Raw genomic sequence first — 17,299 nt, forward strand, 5'->3', positions numbered from 1 at the left:
TTTTTGCATCTATGTTCATCAGTGATATTGGCCTGTAGTTGTCTTTTTTTGTGGCATCTTTTTCTGGTTTTGGTGTTAGGGTGATGGTAGCCTCATAGAATGAGTTTGGGAGTATACCTTCCTCTGAAATTTTCTGGAAGAGTTTGAATAGGATTGGTGTTAGTTATTCTCTAAATTTTTGGTAGAATTCACCTGTGAAGACATCTGGTACTGGGCTTTTGTTTTTGGGGAGACTTTTGGTTACAGTTTTGATTTCCATGCTTATGATGGGTATGTTAAGATTTTCTATTTCTTCCTGGTTCAGTTTTTAAAGGTTGTACTTTTCTAGAAGAATTTGTCCATTTCTTCCAATAGATGCACAGACGATCTTTGACAAAATTCAACATCAATTTATGACAAAAACTCTCTAGAAAGCAGGCATAGAAGGAACATATCTCAAAATAATAAAAGCCACATAGAGAAACCCACAGCAGACATTATCCTCAATGGTGAAAAATTGAAAGCATTCCCCCTAAAGTCAGGAACAAGAAGAGAGTGTCCACTCTCACCACTATTTTTCAACATAGTTTTGTATGTTTTAGCCACAGCAATCAGAGAAGAGAAAGAAATAATAGGAATCCAGATTGGAAAAGAAGAAGTAAAATTCTCACTGTTTGCAGGTGACATGATCCTCTACAATGAAAACCCAAAGACACCACCAGAAAATTACTGGAGCTAATCAATGAATATAGTGAAGTTGCAGGATGTAAAATTAATACAAGGAAATCCCTTGCATTCTTATATACTAACAATGAGAAAATAGAAAGAGAAATCAAGGAAACAATCCCATTCACCACTGAGACAACAAGAACAAAATAGTTAGGAATAAATTTACCTAAAGAAACAAAAGACCTATATGTAGAAAACTATAAAACACTGATGAAAGAAATCAAAGATGACACAAATAGGTGGAGAAATATACCATGTTCATGGATTGGAAGAATCAATATAGTGAAAATGAGTTTACTACCCAAAGAAATCTATGGATTCAATGTAATCCCTATCAAGCTACAAACGGTATTTTTCAGAGAACTAGAACAAATAATTTAAAAATTTATATGGAAACACAAAAAGCCTTGAATAGCCAAATCAAGCTTGAGAAAGGAATGGACCTGGAGGAATTAACCTGCCTGACTGTAGACTATACTACACAGTTATAATCATTAAGACAGTATGGCAATGACACAGAAAGAAATTAGATCCATGGAACAAAACCAAAATGCAGAGACAAATACATGCAACTATAGACACTTTATCTTTGATAAAGGAGGAAAAATACACAATGGAGAAAAGACAATCTCTTTAACAAGTGGTGCTGGGAAAACTGATCAACCACCTGCAACAGAATGAAACGAGAACACTTTCTAATACTATACACAGAAATAAACTCAAAATAGATTATAGATCTAAATGTAAGACCAGAAAATATAAAACTCCTAGAGGAAAATATGGGCAGAACACTCTATGACATAAATCAAAGCAAGATCCTCTATGACCTTCTTCCCTGAATAATGGAAGTAAAAGCAAAAATAAACAAATGGGACCTAATTAAACTTAAAAACTTTTGCACAATGAAAGAAACTATAAACAGGGTGAAAAGACAGCCTTCAGAAGGGGAGAAAATAATAGGAAATGAAGCAACTGACAAAGAATTAATCTAAAAAATATACAAACAGCTCATGCAACTCAATACCAGAAAAATAAATGACCCAATCAAAAAATGCACCAAAGAACTAAACAGACATTTCTCCAAAGAAGACATACAGATGACTAACAAACACATGAAAAGATGTTCAACATCACTCTTTATCAGATAAATGCAAATCAAAACCACAATGAGGTACCATCTCACGCCTGTCAGAATGTCTGCTATCAAAAAATCTACAAACAATAACAAAAGTCCACAAAAAATAATTGCTGGAGAGGGTGTGGAGAAAAGGGAACCTTCTTACATTGCTGGTGGGAATTCAGACTAGTACAGCCCCTATGCAGAACTGTGTGGCGATTCCTTAAAAAGCTGGAAATAAAACTGCCATATGACCGAGCAATCCCACTGCTGGGCATATACACGGAGGAAACCAGAATTGAAAGAGACACGTGTACCCCAATGTTCATTGCAGCACTGTTTACAATAGCTAGGACATGGAAGCAACCTAGATGTCCATTGGCAGATGTTTGGATAAGAAAGCTGTGGTACATACTCACAATGGAATACTACTCTGTTAACAAAAAGAACACTTTTGTGTCTGTTCCAATAAGGTGGATGAAACTGGAGCCTATTATACAGAGTGAAGTAAATCAGAAAGAAAAACACCAATACAGTATGCTAATACATATATATTTTAAAAGATGGTCATGATGGCCATATATATAAGACAGCAAAATAGACGCAGATATAAAGAGCAGACTTTTGGACTCTGTGGGAGAAGATGACGGTGGAATGATTTGAGAGAATAGCACTGAAATATGTATATTACCATATGTGAAATAGATTACTAGTACAAATTTCATGCATAAAACAGGGCACTCAAATCCGGTGCACTGGGACAACCTAGAGGGATGGTATGGGGAGGCAGGTGGAAAGAGGTTCAGGATCAGGGTCACATGTACACCCATGGCTGATTCGTGTAAATGTATGGCAAAAGCTACCACAATATTGTAAGGTAATAATCTTCCAACTAAAATAAATAAATTAATTTTTTAAAAAGTAAAAATTGAATTACCACATATCCAGCAATTCCACACTGGGGTATATATGTGGAGAAAAATAAAGCATTAATACAAAATAAGAAACACGCACATCCATATTCATTGCAACACTATTTACAATAGCCAAGAAATGAAAGCCACCCATGTGTCCATAAACAACCAAATGGATATACATACAATGGGATATTACACAGCCATATAAAGAATGAAAGTTTTCCATTTTCAAATACATGCATGGATCTAGACAATTTTATGATTAGTGAAATAATTCTTTTATACACAATAAGATACCACTTATATGGGAATCTTAAAAATAAAACAAAGAAATGTATACATCAAAACAGAGAGAAATTCACAAAGAAAAGAAAAAAACAAAAAACAAACTAGATGTAACCAAAAGAGGAGGGGAACGATAGAGGTACAGGATTAAGAAACATAAATGACTATGTATGAAGAAAATAAGCAACTAGGAGATATTTAATAGCACAGGGAATTATAGCCATTATCTAGTAATAAATCTTAATGGAATATAATCTGTAAAAACACTGAATCACTATGTTGTATACCTGAAAATAATATTGTGAATCAGTTATACTTCAGTAAAAATGCATTTAAAAGATAAATCCAGCCTGAAAATATGTTTGTAGTTCAAAAATGATAAGAAAGCAGTCTTAGACAAACCACAAAGAGTTAATACAATATTCTGAGAGGCCAGATATAAGATTTCAGGTACAGGAATCAAGGGAGGTAAATCCAACTGGCATGAGAAAATTTAGAATGAAAGACCTATATAGCTGTCTGCTGCTGCTGCTGCTGCTGCTAAGTCACTTCAGTCATGTCTGATTCTGTGTGACCCCATAGATGGAAGCCCACCAGGCTCCCCCGTCCCCGGGATTCTCCAGGCAAGAACGCTGTAGTGGGTTGCCATTTCCTTCTCCAATGCATGAAAGTGAAAAGTGAAAGTGAAAGCGAAGTTGTGTCCGACTCTTAGCGACCCCATGGACTACAGCCTACCAGGCTCCTCCATCCAAGGGATTTTCCAGGCAAGAGTACTAGAGTGGGGTGCCACTGCCTTCTCTGATAAGCTGTCTAAACTTACCTAAAAATTTATTTCCAAAATATTTTGTGTACAATGTGTACATGACTCTGTGTACTCTAAAATATGTCTGTCAAGTATCTCATTAAGGAAACTACCAAGAACTCACAAAACTATGATATATGTTATCTCAGTTTTCAACTATATATATGTCTATTTACACAAATATTTCTCCAAGTGAAAAGACAGTCAGTAAAAGTCAGTGACAGCATGAAGTTCACTCACCCTCATATGACTTAATAAGTTCTACTAAAACTTGCCTATCTCTTATCATTCAGCTAGATTTTTGAGGACAAATACACCTGGGGAAAATACAGCTATAAGCAAGAACTAAACTATGGTGGAAATATTTTATGACCTTAGTAGACATTAAATTGAAGTTTTCATTATTTACCAAAACATAAATGAATGTTCTGGAGAAGGAAGTGGCAACCCACTCCAGTAGGCTTGCCTGGAAAATCCCATGGATGGAGGAGGCTGGTAGGCTATAGTCCATGGGGTCCCGAAGAGTTTGACACGACTGAGCGACATCACTTTCACTTTTCACTTTTATGCATTGGAGAAGGAAATGGCAACCCACTCCAGTATTCTTGCCTGGAGAATCCCAGGGACAGAGGAGCCTGGGGTGATGTCATCTATAGGACTGAACACAGCCAGACACGATTGAACCAACTTAGCAGCAGCAGCAAATGAATGTTCAGTGAACTTTTCAGTATGGCTGTTATGTTTGATGAATAAATAAGAGAAACAGGTATTTTCAATATTATCATGTTAATGTAAAGTATCTAAAAACTCAAAATACTCATATTTATTTTTTTTTTAAATACTCATATTTAAAGCAGAGCTTAATACAATACTTTGATCACCTGATGCAAAGTGATGACTCATTAGAAAAGAGTTGACTCATTAGAAAAGACCCTGATGTTGGGAAAGATTGGAGGCAGGAGGAGAGGGGATGACAGATGACAGTGGTTGGATGGCATCATAAACTCAATGGACATGAGTTTGAGCAAGCTCCAAGAGATGGTGAAGGACAGGGAAATCTTGGGTGTTACAGTCAGTGGGCTCGCAAAGAGTCAGAAACAACTGAGTGACTGAACAACAACAAACCAGAATTATGATGATTTTATCTATTAGATAATATTTCCATATAAAATATCATCATAATCTTAATGGAAATGTGTACTTGTATATGGAATTTAATTTTTTCTATCCAGTTTTAGTAATGAAATATCAATTACAAATCAAGAATTCATTTTTTCTATTTTTATTGATATATATATTTGATATACAATATTATATGAGCTACAAGATTCACAATTCTTAGAGGTTATATTCCATTTATAGTTATTATAAAATCTTGCTATATGTCCTGTGTTGTACATTCTATTGTTATAACTTAGTTTATACATAATATTTTGTACGTCTTCATCACCTATCCCTATACTGCCTGTCTCCGCTTCCCTCTCCCCACAGGTAACCATAAATTTGTTCTCTATATCAGTGAATCTATCTCTTCTGTTCTATTCCCTAATTTGTTACAGTTTTCAGATTCTACATATAAGTGATACCATATTTGTCTTTTTCTGCCTGACTTATTCCACTTACCATAATACCTTCCAAGTCCATTGATGTTGCTGTAAATGGAGAGTCTTCATTCTTTTGATGGATGAGTAATATTCCATTTTATCTATTTACCCTTACCACATCTTTTCCCTTCATCTGTTGATGGAGATTTAGGATGCTCCCATATCTTGGCAACTGTAAACAATGCTGTGCTGAATATTGGGGTACAAATATCTTTTTGAATTAGTGTTTTCATATTTTTCAGATATATACCCAGGAGTGGAATTATTGGGATATATGGTATTTCTATTTCTAGCTTTTTGAAATACCTCCACACTGGAAAATTTCCACTTGCAAGCTCATTCAGAAACAATTCTCCAGAAGTTCCCTCTTTTTCTTCACAGTTGTTTCTTTCCTTCCATTTTTTCACAAGATGAACAGTGGGTTCAAAAACTGGTCTCTGCAATTTTAGCTGTTTGATTCTGAGCAAGTCACAGAACTATTTCCTTAGCAAAAAATCTTTTAAGACCATTTATAAAATTCTAAAACATATTATTTCCTAAAGATTTTATTTTTCCTCTAATAAAGGGAAGGAGTTAAGTTTATGAACTAAAAGAATAAATATTAACAGGACAATGTTTCTGTCAAATATTTTTGTTTTGTTTTGAAAAGTGGGAAACACATCTTTCTTTGCAAAAGGGAGCTGCTCTTATATAACTAGACAATGAATCTTGACCTTGCATTTGATAATGAATACTATAGTCAAAAATATCACTGTTTAACTTTTAATCACTATCAGAACCCACTGATATGCAAGTTGATAACAATTTCAATTATATTTTATGACAGCATATCAATTGACCAATACAATAAAAAAGGCATATGTTACTAGTGTGGATTGAGAAAGGTGGACAAAATAATTTAGCTTATCATTTTCAAGTACCCTCAAAAATAAAGAACTATGGTTCAACAAAGCGTTCAATTTCTTTACCTATATGACACTTAAGATACAGAACAGGAGCTATTACTCAAAGAATCCAGAAAAAATTGGGGAATTTTTACATCTTTACCATGTCCACATTTTTGTCGGTATGTCTCAGTTTTAATGGAATGGTAAGTAATGACAGCACTGATACAGGAAAGGGCTCTATATAATGAAATCAAGAAAGAAAAGAATTGGTCAGACTGCATACTACTCCATGGCATACCTTGGATGAATAGACACACAAGGAAAATAATAGTGTTATCATCAGATGGGAAAGGTTATTGGTCTCTACCCTGCAACTGCTATGGGATCACTTAGGGGTGAAGATGATTCTCCAGTTAAATAGGCCCACAGGTTACATTAAGTGGCAAGAGAAGAAAAGACATCAGACATTAGAGATGAAATCCTATCAAAAGGACATTAGAAAGACAAATCAAGAGCATGACAAAAGAGTAAGAGGAAGAGGATACAGTGGAGAGAGAAAAAAACAAAGAAAAGGTAGCATAACTGGTTTAATTCATTTTGTGATTCTCTTCAAGGTTTTCTTCACAGCAATTTTGACATCCTTATTCCTGAGGCTATAAATGAGAGGGTTCAGCATGGGTACCACATTAGTGTAAAGCACTGAGAAAAACTCCCTGCTGCACAAAACAAGAAGACGATGACCTGACGTGAGTGAGCAGGGCAAATCCATAGAACAGACCAACTGTTGTAATAGGGGACCCACAGGTGCTCAAGGCTTTGGACAAACCTTTAGATGATGGTCTATGAAGAGTATCGAAAAGAATCAAAGCATAAGAAATTAAGATAATGAGGCTAGATACTATAACAACTGTCCCCACAACAGCAGAAACCACAATCTCATTGGCATAAGCGCTGCTGCAGGAGAGCTGGAGGAGTGGGAGAATGTCACACATATAATGGCTAATAATGTTGGAATCACAAAAAACCAGCCGTATCATATACCCTGTGTGGACCATGGCTCTAGCAAACCCCAACACATATGAACCAGAAATCAGCAGAGAACACACTTGAGGGAACATGACCATTGTGTACAGCAAGGGCTTACAGATGGCCACATAGCGATCATAGGCCATGGCTGTCAACACATAGCACTCAGAGCTGACAAAAAAGCAGAAGAAAAAACAGCTGAGATATACATCCTGTAAAGATGGCATTCCTCTTGGAAATACAGTTCATTAGCATTTTGGGGGTAAAGACAGATGAGTAACAGAGATCAATAAAAGAGAGATTGAACAGAAAAAAGTACATGAGGGTGTGCAGATGTGAATTTAGACAAATTAGAATCATCAAGCATAAATTGCCCACCACAGTGACCAGATAGTTCAGCAGAAACAGGAAAAACAGGGGTAACTGGAGTTTAGGTTGTTCTGTCAATCCCATGAGGATAAACTCAGTCACAGAGGAGGCATTTTCCATATTCATTTACTACACAGTGGTGATCTGTAGGAACAGGGGCAGAAACTCCGATTCACAATGGACCTTCATGGACTTTCCCTCTTTCCCGAGTGAGAGCTGGATCTTTTTATAACCACAGGGTTGTCTAAAGAGACTCATCAAAGCATACAAAATACAAGACTTGTAATGACTATTCCTGCAGATTCCTCATTTTCTTCTTTCTGTCCTTACTCCTCTTCTTTGTCTCTGTGCTTAAAAAATACCGGTAGACTCCCAGTGTCTCTGCACATCATTCCTCAGTCTCTCCAGGCTCTGTTCAGGATCAGGGCTGAAAAGAACAGTAAATAGGTGGTGTGCCCCAGAACCCTCGATTTATGTAGTCTGAGGTTTGAAAGGAATTGAGACATAGGTGACTCAACATTCACTTTCTTTTCCCATGATGCCTCACTGCCACTGAACCTTAGGACTACGTCTACCTTACAGTCCTTAGAAGGGCAAAGTTTCTAACAAGGAAGAAGACAGTATCCATCACTGTGGTCCTCAGTCTTTGACATGCTAATGGGACAGGTCATAATTTCGATTTGAGAATTTCCCCAGAAGGTCTTCTTCACTTGCAAAGATGATATCCACCTTAACAAGCTCCAAAGCAATCAGTTAACTCAAGTAGAATGTATTTCATACCCTGTAGTTCTGGGAAAATTGATTAAAAGCACAGAAAATAATTCTCTCCCTCATGATTTCCTTTCAAGTTAATGAGCCCCCTGACAGTAGAAATGAGTTTTTTTTTTCCATTCTGTGTCACAGATCTTTTGAGACACAATATACTACTAGTTTACAATTTTAAAATAAGTTTTCTTCTTAATCCCCAAGGCAGAGTGATGTGTGTTCTGATATTCTTGGAGTCTATGCCCAGTTCCAAAAAAAAAGGGATATCTGGGGCATAATCACTTTACAATGTAGTGTTGGTTTCCCCCGTACAACATTGCAAATCAATAACAATTATATATTTATCCTTCCTCTTGAGCCTCCCTCTCCCCATCATCCCACCCATCCAGGTTGTCACAGAGTGCCAGACTGGGCAGTGTTTATACAGTGCTATGTAGCAGCATCTCATCATCTACACATTTTACACATGACAGGGAATGTATGTCAATCCCATTTTCTCAATTAGTCCCACCCTCTCTTTCCTTCACTTTGTTCACAAGTTTTTTCTCTATGTCTGTGTTCCATTCCTTCCCTGTAAATAGGTTCATCCGTACTGTTTTTCTAGTTTCCATAGATGTGTTTTAATCTTGGTAGTTCAGCTGGTAAAGAATTTGCCTGCAATGCAGGAGACCCTGGTTTGATTCCAGGGTTGGGAAGTTCCCCTGAAGAAGGGATAGGTATCCACTCTAGTATTCCTGCCTGGAGAATCCCCATGGACAGAGGATCCTGGTGGGCTACAGTCTATGGGGACACAAGAGTCAGACATGACCAAGCAACTAAGCATAACACACATACGATATTTATTTCTCTCTTTCTGACTTACTTCACTCTTCTGTATAATTGGTCCTAGGTTCATCCAGCTCACTAGAACTGGCTCAAATGTGTTCCTTTTTACTGCTGAGTAATATTTCAATGTATATATGTACCACAACATCTTAATCCATTTACCTGTCAACGGGCAGCTAGGTTGCTTCTGCGTCCTGACTACTGTAAATAGTGCTACAATAAAATTGGGGTAAATGTGTTTTATTCAATAATGGTTTTCTCAGGCTATATGCCCAGTAGTTCAATTGCTAAGTCAGTCATAAAGAACATGCCTGCTTGCCAATGCAGGATATGTAGATGCAGTTTCAATCCCTGGGTCTGGAAGATAACCTGGAGGACATAGCAACTCAACCATTCCAGTATTCTTGCCTGGAGAATTCCTTGGACAGAGGAACCTGGTAGGGTACAGTTCATAGGGTCACTGAGAGTCAAATACAACTGAAATGACTTAGCATGCACTCATTCACAAGGATATTTTGTTCCCAGTTTTTTTTAAGAAACCTCCATACTATTCTCCATAGTGGCTACATCAATTTGTGTTCCCACCAACTGTGCAAGAGGTTTTCCTTTTCTCCAGATGCTCTCTAGCAATTATTGTTTGTAGATTTTGATGATGGCTGTTCTGACTGGTGTGAGGTGATACCTCACTGTAGTTTTGATTTGCATATCTCTAATAATGAGCTATTTGAGCATTTTTCATGTGTTTAGTGGCCGTTTGTATGTCGTCTTTGGAGGAATGTCTATTTAGGTCTCCTGCTCATTTTTCGGTTGGCTTGTCTATTTTTCTAAGAGTGAGCTGCATGAGCTGCTTGTGCATTTTGAAAATTAATATTTTGTCACTTGTCTTATTTTCAATATTTTCTCCCATTCTGAGGATTGTCTTTTCATTTTGTTTATGGTTTCCTTTGCTGTGCAAAAGCTTTTAAGCTTAATTAAATCCCATTTTTTCTATTTATTGCTTTTATTTCCATTACTCTAGGATGTGGGTCAAATAGGATCCTGCTATGATTTAGGTCAGAGTGTTCTGCCTACGTTTATTGAGTTTTATATTTTCTGACCTTTCATTTAGGTCTTTAATTTGAGGGTTCTTTTGTGTGTGTGTGTCTGTGTGTGTGTGTGTGTGTGTGTCTGTGTGTGTGTATGGTGTTAGGAAATGTTCTTATTTCATTTTTACATGTAGCTGTCCAGTTTTCCCAGCACCACTTATTGAAGAAACTGTCTTTTTCTCCACTGTATAATATATTCGTACCTCTTTTGTCAAAGATAAGGTGCCCATGGTGTATTGGTTTATCTCCAAGCTTTCTATGTTGATCCATTGATCTATATTTCTGGTTTTGTTCCAGTACAGTACTGTCTTGATCACTGTGACTTTGTAGTATGTTATGAAGGCAGTAAGGATGATTCCTCCAGTTCTATTTTTCTTTCTCAAGATTCATTTGGCTATTTGAGGTCTTTTGTGATTCCATAAAATTGCAAATTTTTTTGTTTTCTAGTTCTGTGAAAAATGTCACTGGTAATTTGAAAGGATTGCATTGACTCTATAGACAGTTTTAGGTAGTATATTAATTTTCACAATTTTTATTCTTCCAATCCAAGAACATGATATATCTCTTCACCTGCTTTGTGTCATCTTTCATTGGTATCTTATAGTTTTCTGCATATAGATCTTTTGTCTCCTTCAGTAGGCTTATCCTTATGTTTTTTATTCTTTTTGTTGCAATAATGAGTGAGATTTTTTCCTTAATTTTTCTTTCTGATTTGTTATTATAAGTGTATAGGGATGCAAGGGACTTCTGTGTATTGATTTTGTATCCTGTGACTTTAGTAAATTCATTCATTAGTGCTAGTAATTTTCTGATGGTATCTTTAGGATTTTTCTATGTACAGTATATCATCTGCAAAGAGTGAGAATTTTACTTCTTCTTTTCCAATGTAGATTCCTTTTATTTCTTTTTCTTCTCTGATTGCCACGGATAGGACTTCCAAAACTTTGTTGAATAATAGTGGTGAAAGTTGTTATTAATTGCAATTGTCTTGTCTTGTTCCTGATCTTAGAAGAAATGTTTTAAGTTTTCCACCATTGAGAATAATGTTTGCTGTTTTTTACATATTACTTTTTAAAGAACTTTATGAAGTCATTTTAACAGAGGAAAGCAAATGAAAGGGAAAATCCATTATCCCACCACCAAAAAAGACAAGAAAAACCCTCAGCATTAAAATAATTAATGCTGCTGCTGCTAAGTCACTTTAGTTGTGTCCAATTCTGTGTGACCCCATAGATGGCAGGTGGGGATTGATCTATATAAATGGCAGAAATATAGATGCAATCCCCACCTGGCTCCCCCATCCCTGGGATTCTCCAAGCAAGAACACTGGAATGGGTTGCCATTTCCTTCTCTGGTGCATGAAAGTGAAAAGTGGAAGTGAAGCCACTCAGTCATGTCTGACTCTTAGTGACCCCATGGACTGCAGCCTACCAGGTTCCTCCATCCACAGGATCTTCCAAGCACGAATACTGGAGTGGGTTGCAATTCATATGTGTTATAAGATATTTCAGATATAACACATGTATTTGGAAAAGTCCCCAGTTTCAAAAGTTGTTTACTAGTAGGCAAACCCTGCTGGATCTTCCCCATCAGCTCCTTCAGATCCCCACTTCATCCCTCTTCAACTTTCTCTGGACCCCCTCACTGAAGGTTGGCTTTTGTGGGCTACATTGCTGGATCCCCGGTTACCTAGTATCTACTTGGGAACTGTCAGGGGAGGCACTAGCTGAGAGGGAAGGAGGGAGGGGCAAATTACATGCTTGGAACTAAGACATACAAACCACTAGGCAAAACAGACAAGCAACAAGAATATATTGTATATTAATATTTGAAGATTTAAGAAATTAGGATAGTGCAATAGGGGACTGTGATGTCAATACCCACATCAATGAAAACTACCATCTCATTGACATAGGTGCTGGTACAAGAGAGTTGGAGGAGTGGGAGGATGTCACACAAGAAATGGTTGATGCAACCAACATTGCAGAAGGTTAGTCTAAGCATGCACCCTTTGTGGGCAGACGCTCCAGCAAAACCCATCACATATGCAGCCAAAGAGAGCACCAAACAGACCTGATGGGACATGGACCTTATACAGCAAGGGATTACAGATGGCCACATAGCGATCATAGGCCATTGAGGTCAGCATATAACACTCAAAGATGATAAAAAAGAGAAAGAAAAACAGCTGAGTCATACACCCCACATACGAGACGGTATTCTTTCTGAATACAAAGTTCATCAGCATCTTGGGGGTGAAAACAGAAGAGTAACAGAGATCAGTGAAGGACAGGTTGAAGAGGAAATAGTACATGGGGGTGTGGAGGTAAGAATTTAGACCAATAAGAATGATCAAGCCCAGGTTGCCCATCATGGTGACAACAGATATCATTAGAAACAGGTGAAAGAGGGGTTGCTGGAGCTCTGGACAGTCTGTTAATCCAGCAAGAATAAATTCAGTCAATAAGGAATCATTTCTAGCCAGCTTTCTATTTTCAAATTTAGAAATCTGTGAGAATAGAAGAAAATTTCATTAACAGGGAGCACAGCTCTGTCCCTACAAAATCACTTTTGAATAAGTTTTATTTATGAGAAAGAGTCTCAGACTAGGAGAAATCATGTAAGTCCTCCTCTGCTTCATAGTGTCTCAAGGCACACTCATCTCAACATTTAAATCACTATCTTTTTTATTAAATTTAATTATTTTTAATTGAAGGATAATTCCTTTACAGTATTGCATTTGTATCTACCAAACATCAACATGGACCAGCCATAAGTTTACCCATGACCCCTCCCATATCTTTGGTTTTCATGAGTTGTATGGGACAAATAATAGCTCTAACTTTACTGAAAAATAGAGGGATGGGATAGCTGAGGAACAAACCTACCTCTTGACAAGTTTCAGTGGTGGGAATGTATCCCCATCACTCCAACCTACTCATTTGACCAGTCGCTTTTTCATTCCTACTCAAGATTCCATCACCCTACTAGATATCTCAGTTTCCCTATGATGACCTTCAAGAAAGAGAATTCCTATAGAGCAGAGGTCACACCTATATTCTGCTTCCTGGAAGGAAGTTGTTAACAGTCTATAGGATACGCAGATACTTTGCTTCAAGATATTATGAAGTCAATAACTGGTAACAGGTATGGAGGAGAGCCTCGGTGGCCTAAACTTTATACTTCACCATATATTCATTGTTTCTATACATTCTGCTCTATTCCATCCTAGAGGAACAGAGGATGAATAAAACAAGATGGACGTACTTTACCATGCTGTGTAGGATGGCATGAAAGAGAAATAAATTAATTTGGGTGCTGATTAAACTAGCTGTTAAATTAATGAAAACATACCAAGCTGTATTCTTATGATGACATCAAAGTTGTACAATACATACATTTCAACCAAAAAATTTTAGAAGAAAAACAAATATTTTCTTCCTCTGATATTGCTATGTTCTGGATTTGTCACTTGGAACTGCTGTAGTTCCCCTGCTACCAGAATGAGGACAAAGCCAACACAGAGGATATGCTCAGAACAATACAAGCAGTCAAGTCACAGATCCAGACCTTGGAGTTTCTTGTTATTCAGTAGAAATGCTTTTACTCATTTTATAGAAACAGAGATAAAAAGAAACTTGGTTAACTCACATTCCTTCCATTGAAGGAATTCAGTGCTGAGGGAGCTTCATATGTGTTTTGCCTCCACTCTTTTGGAAGAGCTGGCTTTGGAGATATTGACGCTGAGATGCAGTCACAGAATCTTCTCTCTGTGTTGGCAAAAGAGTCAGAGCATTGATACAGCAGTCTGAACATTACAGGAGTTAGTCTAAGGTTCAGATTAAAGTTGTAGCTATAAATCTATTAGGAGACTATAAAGGGAAACCATAGACTTGGCAGCTACACCACCATGTTATAGAGCACATGGCATTTGCTAAAGGCTTGTAAAGTTTTTATACCTGATTAGAAATCCAGGGGTAAGTCTCCACTAAGACCTTCTCATCACGATAAGCTCTGCAGGCAAGAAACTGGTGTCTATTTTTACACCCTAATCATGGCAGTAAATGTTAGTTTTCTTTCAGGGAATATACAACCCCTGGGGCATAGAAAAAGATCCTCTCTGTCTGTCATAAAAATGAAAATAGTTAATGTCACTGAAAATTTCATTAACTGTCATTCCAGGTAACATATTAATTTTTGTAAAAATTTATACACACTTCAGTAAAGGTTATTTACTTTGTTTTATAAAACAGTTTGAGTATCTTTAAATATTTTTCGCATTTTATAGACATATAGCAAAATGATATTTTTATTGCTTTTAGACATTATTATTTCAGTAAAATGCTATTAGGTATAACGCTAATCCAATATTCCATGAAAATTGACTTTGGGCTGTTTTGACTCAATATGTCTTTGCTTTTAATAAATTAAGTCTATAAGAAAATCAGGGGCTTCCTCCATAGATCAACTGGCAAAGAATCTGACCGCAATGCAGGAGACCCTGGTTCAATTCCTGGGTTGGAAAGATTCTCTGGAGAAAGGATGGACTACCCAATCCTGTATTCTTGGGCTTTCCTGGTGGCTCAGACAGTAAAGAATCCACCTGCAATGCAGGAGGCCTTAGTTCGATCCCTGAATTGGGAAGATCCCCTGAACGAGGGCAAGGCAACCCACTTCAGTATTTTTGCTTGGAGAATTCCCATGGACAGAGCAGTTTGGAGGGCTACATTCCATGGGGTCACAAAGAGTCGGACATGACTGAGTGACTAAGCATAGAGCACATAAGAAAATCACTGTTAAGATGACCCAGAGGGATGGTACAGGGAAGGAGGAGGGAGGGAGGCTTAGGATGGGGAACACATGTATACCTGTGGCAGATTCATGTTGATGTATGGCAAAACCAATAAAATATTGTAAAGTAATTAATCTCCAATTAAAATAAATAAATTTATTTTTAAAAAAGAAAATCACTATTCATAGACTTCTATTTCAAGAAAATATGACTTTAGAATTCCTCAGTTCAGTTCAGTCTCTCAGTTGTGTCTGACTAGAATTCCTAGATATGTATTAACTTCAACTTGTGCTTACGAGATTACAGCTAACATTTATTTTGAAATAAGTATAAATTCACAGGGAGTTGTTAAAATAATGCATTTGAACAAATGCATTTTGTTAGAACAAAATTTCTATTATCTAAATTTATTATCATTTATTATCATTCATTCATTCAATCTCAGTACACTCAGTACACATGTGATAGTTTCAGAATTGCAAATCAATACCAGTGTGAGAAAAACTTTTACCATCTGGAGTACAGTGCTTATAGACAGGCTTTTGGTTTTTTTTTTTTTCCTCCCTTTCTCCTTACAATGTATAGTCAAATAAGTAAATGACATCATCAAAGAAAGAATTTACAAATACGCAAAAAGGAAAGTCTACAGTTAATCCTGTGGTGCTAGATTAGAGTCAGAGATAGCATGTTTCTATTAAATATGTATTAAGATTCATTGTTATTCAGTCACTAAGTCATATCTGACTCTTTGAAACCCCCAAAGACTTGCAGCACACCATAGGAGCCACAGTTTTAGGGGACTGCCGCACTTTCTTGGATTTTACCTCCAAAACACCCCAGCAGATTCTCACAGTGAAGATCTGAGAAAGAACCACCTTAGCACTCACAGGGAAAGGAAAGAGTAATTATTTGTAATAATTACTAGTAACAAATAGTAACAAATTCCACTTAGAACACCCTTTTCCTCAAAGTCTTTATTCAGTGCAACTTGGACATCTTTGTTCCTCATACTGCAGATGAAAGGATTCACTTTTGGCCCCACAGGGGTGTAAAAAAACTGTGGACATTTTATCTTTATCCAGAGACCCAGCAGGAAAAGGCTTGAGATACATGAATGCAGATGATCCAGAAAAAGAGAAACCGCAATTATGTGGGAGCTGCAGGTACTGAAGGCTTTGGACCTACCCTCTGCAGAACAAATGCAAAGGATGTTCAAGAGGATCAAGGTGTAAGAAATGGAGATGGTGACACTGGGCACTATGACATTGACACCCACCACAATGAAAACCACCAGCTCATTGATGGAGGTGCTTGTGCAGGAGAGCTGGAGGAGAGGAGGAATGTCACACATGTAGTGATTGATGATTTTTCCATCACAGAAGGAGAGTCGCAGCATGCTCCCAGTGTGGGCCATGGCACCCACAAGCCCCATCGCATATACACCCACCGTCAGCGTGAGGCAGACCTGATGGGACATGGAGACCTTGTACAGCAGGGGCTTACAGATGGCCACGTATCGGTCATAGGCCATTGACGTCAAAATACAGCACTCATCAATAACAAAGAGGGAGAAGAAGCAGAGCTGAGTCATGCACTCTGCATAAGGGATGATGTTCTGGCTTACGAAACTCATCAGCATTTTAGGGGTAATGACAGAGGAGCGGCAGAGATCAGTGAAGGAAAGGTTGAAGAGAAAGTAGTACATGGGAGTGTGCAGGTGAGGGTTCAGACCGATAAGAATAATCAAGCCAACGTTCCCCGCCACAGTGACCACATAAAGTGCTAAGAAAATGGAAAAGAGAGGCAGCTGGAGTTCTGGCTGCTGTGTTAAACCCAGCAGGATAAACTCAGTCACTGAAGATTCATTCCCTGGGGCCATTCTTCCCTAGGACATACCTGTGGGAACAGGACAGAGGGTAACGTTAAAACAAGTACCCCGCTCTCTCCACCCAACCCCGCTCTAATGAGATAGACCCAGAATGTGAGAAGGAACCCCAGCCCACCCCTCTGTGCCTTTGTTTTCTCTTCTGTGTAAAGGCTGAGGGAATTTTTAAAGATGTGTATCAAAAACACTAATGGGCAAGTTCTACAGGGATAAGATTCAGTGACCCTGTGAC

General features: G+C 37.6%; 3 pseudogenes; all 3 read right to left on the bottom strand.

Annotated features, from left to right (window-relative positions):
- LOC102174813 lies at positions 6,913-7,835 on the bottom strand (annotated as a pseudogene).
- Positions 12,227-14,206, bottom strand: LOC108633318 (annotated as a pseudogene).
- LOC102175368 lies at positions 16,131-17,076 on the bottom strand (annotated as a pseudogene).

This window comes from Capra hircus, chromosome 29 (assembly GCF_001704415.2).
Source record: "Capra hircus breed San Clemente chromosome 29, ASM170441v1, whole genome shotgun sequence".
NCBI lineage: Eukaryota > Metazoa > Chordata > Mammalia > Artiodactyla > Bovidae > Capra > Capra hircus.